This window comes from Amaranthus tricolor, chromosome 2 (assembly GCF_026212465.1).
Source record: "Amaranthus tricolor cultivar Red isolate AtriRed21 chromosome 2, ASM2621246v1, whole genome shotgun sequence".
NCBI lineage: Eukaryota > Viridiplantae > Streptophyta > Magnoliopsida > Caryophyllales > Amaranthaceae > Amaranthus > Amaranthus tricolor.
The window spans coordinates 15,012,891-15,022,890 of record NC_080048.1 but is presented as its reverse complement, the minus strand read 5'-3'; positions in this window follow the sequence as shown (position 1 = coordinate 15,022,890).

The following is a 10,000-nucleotide window of genomic DNA, read 5'->3' as shown; positions in this document are numbered from 1 at the left end:
TTGTAATTAGACTTAAGGGAAGTCTAAGGGAATAGAGAAGCGTGAGAAGAGAAAGAGAAGGAGAAAAGAAGAGAAGAGAAATAGGCCTAGAGTAGAGAAGCTTCAAGTGAAGCATATTTGTTTTATGTAATTGTAATTGATTGCCTAAAACATAGTGAGATTTTTGAAATCCCGGGGGGTCGCGGTTTTTCCTTCTTATTAGGCCAAGAAGGTTTCCACGTAAAATCTTTGTCTCCTTTTATTATTTTTTTTTTCGTATTTGAGTTTAAGTTTTGTTCTTTACTTGATACAATTCCGCAAAAATTAGAGGCAAAAATCTTAAACCTAAATACACAACAATTCACCCCCCCTCTTGTTGCATTCGATCATCTATTAGCATTCCTACAATTGGTATCAGAGCCCTGTTCCTCATTTAATCAGGAAACCCTGAGAGCAGTATCCTGTTCCCTGGCAAGATGTTGAAGATGAATGAACGCATGGAAGAAGGGTACTCTACGCAAAGGCCACCTATGTTCGATGGGAAATTCTATACCTACTGGAAAAATAGGATGGAAATTTTTATAAAGGCCGATAATTACCAAGTATGGAGAGTAATTGAAATAGGAGATTTCGAAGTGACGACCATCAACTCCAACAATGAATCGATTCCAAAACCAATCACGGAGTATGAAAAAGAAGATTTTCAAAAGATGGATATGAACGCTCTTGCTATTAAATTACTTCACTGTGGACTTGGTCCTAATGAGCACAATCGTATTATGGGTTGCAAAACTGCCAAGCAGATTTGGGACCTGCTGGAAGTTACCCATGAAGGTACCAGTAAAGTGAAGCGCTCCAAGATTGATCTACTGATGTCCAGATATGAAAGGTTCGTCATGGAACCTAGGGAGAACATTCAAGAGATGTTCACCAAGTTCACAAATATCACGAATGAATTGGTCTCTCTTGGTAAGATCATTCCCGTTGATGAACAAGTTAGGAAAATACTTAGGAGTCTTCCTCAAGACGAACGCTGGAGAGCTAAGGTCACAGCCATTCAGGAATCGAAAGATTTCACCAAGTTTAATTTGGAAGAGTTGGCTGGTTCCCTCATGACTCATGAATTGCATTTGGGAACAGCTGACAGTTCCCGTAATAAAGGACTGGCTCTAGCAGCGGATGATAGTGAAGAATCAGACGCTGGTGAAGAGGAAGCTGCTATGTTGGCACGTAAATTCAAAAAATTCTTCAGGAACAGCAAATATGGAAATCAAAGAAATTATAAAGAAAGAGGAACTGCTAACTTGATGACAAATTTTGAATGTCACAAATGCAAAAGTACTGATCACTTCATCAAGGATTGCCCTCTATGGAAGAATGAAAAAGGCAAAGGGAAGACAAGGGAAGCTGGAAGAATACCAAGGAAAGGAAACTTCAGAACAGATTTTCGTAAAGCAATGATTGCAGCTTGGGGTGATAAGGAAAGTGAAGCTGAAACTGAAGTTCCAAAAGAGGAAGAAACAGCAAATCTATGTCTCATGGCATCTCATGAAGAGACTAAGGAAAAAGGGGTAATGTCTTCTAGTTCATCTCCTAAACATCTATTTAGCTTAAGTAAGGATAAATTAATTAAATTATTTTTGGAGACACAAGAGAAGTTGGAAGAAAAAACAACTAAGTGTCTCCAAATTGAGAAAGACCTTAAGTTAAGTAAAGATCACATCTCATACTTGAATACTTTTAGGATCGATGTGCAAAGTAGATTTTTTTATTTGTTAGATAAGAATGTTATTTTAAAAGAGCAATTGGAGAAATTAAAGCAGGTTTTTATTATTCTTAACATTGAAATAAATCAAAACAAATTGCTAAGATTAAAATGTGATGAAAATGATAAATCCACTTATGAGTTTAGCATGGAATTTCAAAAAATGAAATCAAAATTAGAATCCTATGAAATAGAAAATGAATATTTGAAAAATAAAATAAACTCAAGAGGAAAAGGGAAAATCAATGAAGTTCCCAAATGGATTCTAAATGCTAAACCGAATGGTAAAGAAGGTCTAGGTTATATTAAAAATGATAAAAAGAAAAAGGTTTATGTTGATCTCCCTAGTAGTAAGATCTGTTCCTTTTGTGGCAAAACTGGACACCTGAAAAATCAATGTGTAAAAAGGGAACAGCATACCAAAGTAAATAAAAATTATGTCGAACGCATATGGATTAAAAAATGTGATTCAAGTATTATCGACAGGGAACCCAAGGATGACTGGGTTCCTGTACCTAACCATTAAGTTGCTTTGCTGGTTCAAGTGAGGGGGAACAACTCATGGTATCTCGACAGCGGGTGTTCCAAGCATATGACGGGTGACAAATCTAAATTTCTCTCACTTGAAGCCTATGATGGGGGAACTGTAACCTTCGGTGATAATATGAAGGGTGAGATAATCGCCAAAGGAAAGGTTGGAAGGTCAAGTTCCCATGCCATTGACAATGTATTCTTAGTCGAGAATTTAAAACACAATCTTTTAAGTATTTCTCAATTTTGTGACCAAGGTAACTCTGTTAAGTTTACTTCTGAACGATGCATAATTTCTGAGAACAACACAGGAGACCCTGTGCTTGAGGGAATCAGAAAAGGGAACACTTATGTAGTGGACCTGGACACTGTTCCCAAAACCAGTCTAACGTGTTTAAGTGTCATAGAAGTAGACCCACTACTTTGGCATAAGCGACTAGGTCATGCTAGTTATTCATTGATTAATACATTAAGATCAAAAGACCTAGTTAGAGGACTACCAGCTATAAAATTTCTTAAGGAAGAAATTTGTGATCCTTGTGCCAAAGGAAAACAAGTGAGGTCATCTTTTAAATCAAAGAATTTGGTGACTACCACTAGACCGTTAGAATTAATTCATATGGATTTATGTGGACCTATGAGAACACAAAGCCGTAGTGGCAAAAGGTATGTGTTTGTTGTTATTGAAGATTATAGTAGATTCACTTGGACATTATTTTTGGTAAGTAAAGATGAAGCTTTTGATGAGTTTGTTTCTTTTGCTAATAAAATATAAAAATCTACCAATAATCAAATTGTTCACATAAGGTCTGATCATGGGAAAGAATTTGAAAATTCAAATTTCATGAATTATTGCAATGAACATGGTATAAATCACAATTTTTCCGCACCTAGAACACCACAACGAAATGGAGTGGTAGAGAGGAAAAATAGGACCTTAGAAAAAATGGCTAGGACCATGTTGATTGCTAGTGGTCTACCTAGAAATTTTTGGGCTGAAGCCGTCAATACTGCATGCTATATTCTTAATCGTGTATTAATAAGACCAATCACTTCTAAGACACCCTATGAATTGCTCAAAGGTGTCAAACCCAATATTTCCTATTTTCGTGTGTTTGGATGCAAATGTTTTGTTCATGTGAATGGAAAACGAAATATAGGTAAATTTGATGAAAGAAGTGATGAAGCAGTGTTTCTTGGTTATTCATCACATAGCAAAGCTTACAGAGTTTACAATAAGAGAACAATGTGTGTAGAGGAATCTATTCACATAATTTTTGATGAAACTAACTTTTCAACAAGTGAACAGGAAACAAATAATATTAAAATAGGTCTTACAAATTTAGAAGATGATGATGAAGGAGTTAAAGTGCAAGATCTAGGAACAGCAGGTGAACAGCCAATACAAGAAGAGGTAGGAGAAACTGACCAAATCCAGGAACTGCCAGCACAACAGGACCAGCGGACTGTTCCCAATCCAACTGTTCCCGCAGATGACCAAGATGATCCAGTAGCTGAACAAAATGCAAATCAAGATGCTGAATCAGAACATGCTACTGTTCCCTCCAGAGAATTTGTGCCTAAACCTTGGAAATACCAAAGTTATCATCCTCTTGATCTGATTATAAGTGATATGAATAAGGGAACACAAACCAGATCTCAACTGAGAAACTTTCGTGCACAATTTGCGTTCCTATCATCACTTGAACCCAAAAATCACGAAGAAGCTCTAAAGGATTCCGAATGGATAGTAGCCATGCAAGATGAATTAAATGAATTTGAAAGAAATAAAGTGTGGCACTTGGAACCCAAACCAAAAGGCAAGAAGGTAATTGGTTTGAAATGGGTATTTCGGAATAAGCTAGATGAGCATGGAATAATTGTAAGAAACAAGGCAAGACTCGTGGTCAAAGGGTACAATCAACAAGAAGGTATTGATTACACTGAGACATTTGCACCGGTAGCAAGGTTAGAGGCTATTAGAATTTTAATTTCTTTTGCTGCTTTTATGAACTTTAAGTTATATCAAATGGATGTGAAATGTGCTTTCTTAAATGGATTTCTTGATGAAGAAGTGTTTGTTGAACAACCTTCTGGTTTTGAGAATGCCTCTTGTCTTGATCATGTTTACAAGCTTGATAAAGCTCTTTATGGGTTGAAACAAGCTCCAAGGCAATGGTATGAAAGACTATCAAAGTTTTTGATTCGAAATGACTTTGTAAGAGGGAAAATTGATAAGACCTTATTCTTTAAGAACAAAGGTTATGATATTTTAGTTGTTCAAATTTATGTTGATGATATTATTTTTGGTGCTACCAATGATTTGTTATGTAAAGAATTTGCCAACCTTATGGGCACAGAATTCGAAATGAGCATGATGGGAGAATTAAATTTCTTTCTTGGTTTGCAAATTAAACAAACTGAAAATGGTATTTTTATTCATCAACAAAAATACATCAAAGAACTTCTTAAGAAATATGGACTAAACAATGCTAAAACCAACCATACACCCATGGCTACAAATGTTAGATTAGATGAAGACCAAAATGGAACTAATATAGATCAAACTATGTATAGAGGTATGATAGGTTCTTTATTGTATCTAACTGCTAGTAGACTTGATATTGCTTTTAGTGTTGGTTTATGTGCTAGATTTCAATCAAATCATAAAGAATCACACCTCACTGCAGTAAAAAGGATTTTGAGATATTTAAAGGGAACAGACGACTTGTCCCTATTTTATCCTAGAAGTGATGTTTATGATTTAAAAGGCTTTAGTGATGCAGATTATGCAGGTGATCTAGTTAATAGAAAAAGCACGTCAGGTATGGTACAATTTCTTGGCTCATGTTTAGTTTCATGGAGTTCTAAGAAACAAAATACGGTTGCATTATCCACAGCCGAAGCTGAATACGTAGCAGCAGCAGCTTGCTGTTCCCAAATGCTTTGGATAAAACGGCAACTAAGAGATTTTGGTATTAAAGTTGAATGTATTCCTATTTATTGTGATAATACCAGTGCCATATGTATATCTAAAGATCCAGTGCATCATTCACGAGCTAAACATATACACATTAGACATCATTTTCTTAAGGATAACGTAGAACATCAAAATATTGTATTAAAGCATGTCAATACTAATGAACAAGTTGCAGATATTCTGACCAAACCGCTTCCAAGGGAACAATATGAAAAGATGAGATTGGAACTTGGTATGATCAAGCTCCACTAAAGATGGTTGCATAAAATTCCCAATGAAGCATCATGAAAAAAGAGGGTCAGGAATCAACCTCAATATTTTGATTGAGAATCAATTATTGCATGGATCAGGTAAACACGTAATAAAGTTTGTACTATGAATATTCTCTTGTTTGCATGTTGTTAATTTGATCAGACCAAAGCAATATGTTCGTTATTTTCTTTATAATATTTCATAATATCATAACTCATTTTTTTAAATTACTTTATTTTGATTTCGTATTTTATTTTGATATCATAAATTATATTATCATATTGTTTAAAAAATGTTTAGCAATTTTAAACTTAAATAAATAAAAATTTTAAGGGAAACGGTTTAATCCAAAATTCAATTCCAACTCCACTCAATCCTTCCATATCAAAAGCCATGATGAATGGCATTGATGAGATGGGACGTGAGGTAACCGTCAGCCATCTTTAAAAAGCCCTACCACATCAAATCACTCAAACTATCATCTTCCCTTCTCAAAACCGTCTCAAGAAACCGTTCTTCCTCTTCTCTCAATCTTTCAAAATTCAAACATGAAAACACCAAAATCAAGCAAGAAAACTTCTAAATCAAGAAAGAAAGCCTCTACATCCCACCAAAACATCCAGCCAAAACCCTTAAAAATTGTTCATCCACCCCCATTACTGAACGTTGCACCATCACCATCCCAAGAAACTACTGAAAATGTTGGAACAAAACGAAAAATATTCTCACCAAAAATTGAATCATCCTCCAAAGCGGTCAAGCGTTTGAAGCAAGTTGATCCTAACAGTGCTGAAGAGATTGCAAAGGAAATGTCCGTCGGATTTGGGGTAGATAAGTACTGGTATGACTCTACACACTTTCCTCAACTGCATACTATTTTAAAATTTCAAGAATGGGAGGTTTTGATGACTGAGTTTAGTTGTAATCCCATTTTTCCAAACATTATGCGAGAATTTATTTCAAACTTCTCCAATAATTGTGGAATGTGTTCTAGTATGGTTAGGAACATAAAATTAGAGTTTAATAGCGCATTGTTGGGGGAATGGTTCAATGTTCCAAATGTTGGGTTTGATACATATTGTGTTGGTGCAAAGATAGTTTTTTCAGGAATAAATGAAAAAACGATTTTTAAGTTTTTAGGGATTGCACAAAAGAAGGGTAAAATCAGTCACAATATCTTGTCTCCAATGCATAAATTACTTTACAATGTTGCACGAAGATTCATTTTGCCCCGAAACTCCAAGAGGAGTGAGGTGAGTCTACGTGATGCAACCTTGATTTATTGCATGGATAATCAAATAAAAATAAATTTTCCATCTTTGATGATATCACATTTATCTGACTGCATTGAGAAAAAGAATGTTGTTGGCTATAGGGGGCTGTTAACATGGATTTTTCGCAAGTTTGGGGTACCATTGGATGGGCTGGAGTTCCCAATGGGTCCCAATATGAAAATTGGTGCAAGATGTCTGAAGAATTTGCATCTCAAACTAAATGATGAAGGGGTGTTAGTAAATGAATCAGAAGAAATAATTGATGTAGGTTCTGATGAGGAGGAAATGGATGAAGAAGAAGGAGAAATTGAAAAAGAAGTAAAAATAAAGAAGGAAAAAGGAGAAGAAATAGAAAAAGAAGAAAAAATAGAAAAAGAAAATGAAGATGAAAAAGAAAATGAAAAAGAAAAGGAAGAGGAAGTAGAGGAGGAAGAACAAGGGCCTATTCCCACTGAAGAAGGAAAAGAAGGGGAACAGGAAGAGGGGGCAAGAAAGAGGGGGAACAAGGAGAGGAAGAAGCTTTAGGAGAAGAAGTGCCTCATGATCTCTGTCATGATTCCAGTGATGAAGAGGTTGTGATTGCATTAAGGAGGAAGGGTAAAGCAGTTCAAAGGAAGAGTAAGAGGCTTGCTTCAAAACAAAAGGCTGCATTGGTTGATGATATCACTTCTGAAACCATTCCTGAGCCTACTTCAAATGAACCTCTCTCTCCCAAGCCAACCACTCCACCACCAAATCACTCTCCATCACCACCTCCATCACCTATTCACTTTACACCACCACCATTTCCATCATCTCTTGGTACTAGTTGTGCTGATCCTATCTCTACAGCTTCCTCACATTCTGTTCTCTCCAAGATCATTGACCTACAGTCTCAATTCAGTGCTTTTTAAGATGAAGTTCGTGTCTCACTCGCTTCCTTTGTTGATCAACTTACCATGATGGAGAATCGTCTTGGTGCAAAGTTGGATACAGTAGAAGTGCAGACCGAATATGTGGATGAAGAAGAGACTGCCCCTTGAACCCTCTCCCTATATTTTTTTTAAGATTTGAATGGCTGTTGCATTTCACAAACAATTTCACCTTTTTACTTTGTACCATCTGGGGTACATTGTTGTTGTTATGTTGAACATTTACTACTTTTCTTTGCTTTTATTAATGGTCTGTGACAACTAAGTATATGCAGGTTTGATTATTGTTCATGGCACTTACTTTTATTATTGTTTCTTGCTTTCATCACTGACAATTCTATATGTTTTGTGCTGAGGATTGATATTCCTTATCCTATTTTTGATTGATGACAAAAGAGGGAAGAGAATGCACAAACTTAAGAAGAGCTGTGTGAATTGACAGTTACATATCTCAATTTTGATTCATATTGATTCAATTATGAAAGTTAATGTGTTGTGTGCAAGGATCATGCTGCTATTTATGTTTATGCTAAATTTATCATCTGTGTTGTTTTTAACATTACGGTTATTTTGGTTAATTGTTTGTTTTTGTTTAACTGTTTTAAAAGTTGTTTTGAGAATACTTTATGTTTTAGGTTATTTTCATTTTTGTTTCAGTTTAATTATTTAAATAATTTGAGTAAATTGGTATATGCGTGCTTAGTAAACTATACTGTAACGAGTTAATTTACTAAGTTAGTTAGAGTTACTTTAATCTCTAGTATACTCTAAGAATTTTGTTTTACTCTTGTTTACTTAAGTTTGTTTATAAAGTTTGTCATCATCAAAAAGGGGGAATTTGTTGGCCTCTTAGGTTTTGATGATGACTTCACTTCTAAATAAACAAACATGTTTTAGAGATTGTTTTGTAGGTGAATATCCGATTGTGTTAATCGTTGATGAAGCCTATGACTTTGTTCGTGGAAGCTGTACGTGTCTTGAATATCCAAGAAGTTGGACAATTGCTTTAGAAGTCAGCTTACTGTCCTAGAGTAAACATTCTGACGAAAGTTGTAGATGGAGACAGTGCGCTGTTCCCCACGATACAAGTCTGAAGAAGACATTGACTGGAAGTTACGAAAATTACGTTTTTTGATTTTAGTTAATGTAAAAGGTTAAAAGTTTAATTAGTTGCTTAATTAAGTTAATTTATTAATTGGCAAAAAGTTTTTGAAGAGACTTATTCCTCACTGAATTAGTCTCCTATAAAATCGGACACCAAAGAGATTTATTCTCTACTTTGAACAAGTCTCCTATAATTTAGGATCTTCTTAGTGACTCATGTTCTATTAACCGTACAAGAGAACCGCAGTCATTTTCCACCTCTACTTTCAATAACTTCCCAATTTTCTTTGGGAGCAAGTAAGTAAATGGAAGTCATGGGGTGAGTGCACTACATGGTAATCGTGGGTTGAGTGCACTGATGGCTGTTCCCTTTATAAACGAGGGAAGCTACGCTAAACCGATATCCATCTAAGAGTGTCCTTAAGGTGAGATCAAAATAAGAAAAATATTTTGTTCATGAATTTGCCAATTAATTCATTATATTTTTCTTGAGCAACTACTTAATTTTAATCTTCTTAAGAATTGGCCTTGTAAGGGTAATTGAGTGTTTTTGTTGTAATTAGACTTAAGGGAAGTCTAAGGGAATAGAGAAGCGTGAGAAGAGAAAGAGAAGGAGAAAAGAAGAGAAGAGAAATAGGCCTAAAATAAAGAAGCTTGAAGTGAAGCATATTTGTTTTATGTAATTGTAATTGATTGCCTAAAAGATAGTGAGAATTTTGAAGAAGGGTACTCTACGCAAAGGCCACCTATGTTCGATGGGAAATTCTATACCTACTGGAAAAATAGGATGGAAATTTTTATAAAGGCCGAAAATTACCAAGTATGGAGAGTAATTGAAATAGGAGATTTCGAAGTGACGACCATCAACTCCAACAATGAATCGATTCCAAAACCAATCACGGAGTATGAAAAAGAAGATTTTCAAAAGATGGAGATGAACGCTCTTGCTATTAAATTACTTCACTGTGGACTTGGTCCTAATGAGCACAATCGTATTATGGGTTGCAAAACTGCCAAGCAGATTTGGGACCTGCTGGAAGTTACCCATGAAGGTACCAGTGAAGTGAAGCGCTCCAAGATTGATCTACTGATGTCCAGATATGAAAGGCTCGTCATGGAACCTAGGGAGAACATTCAAGAGATGTTCACCAGGTTCACAAATATCACGAATGAATTGGTCTCTCTTGGTAAGATCATTCCCGTT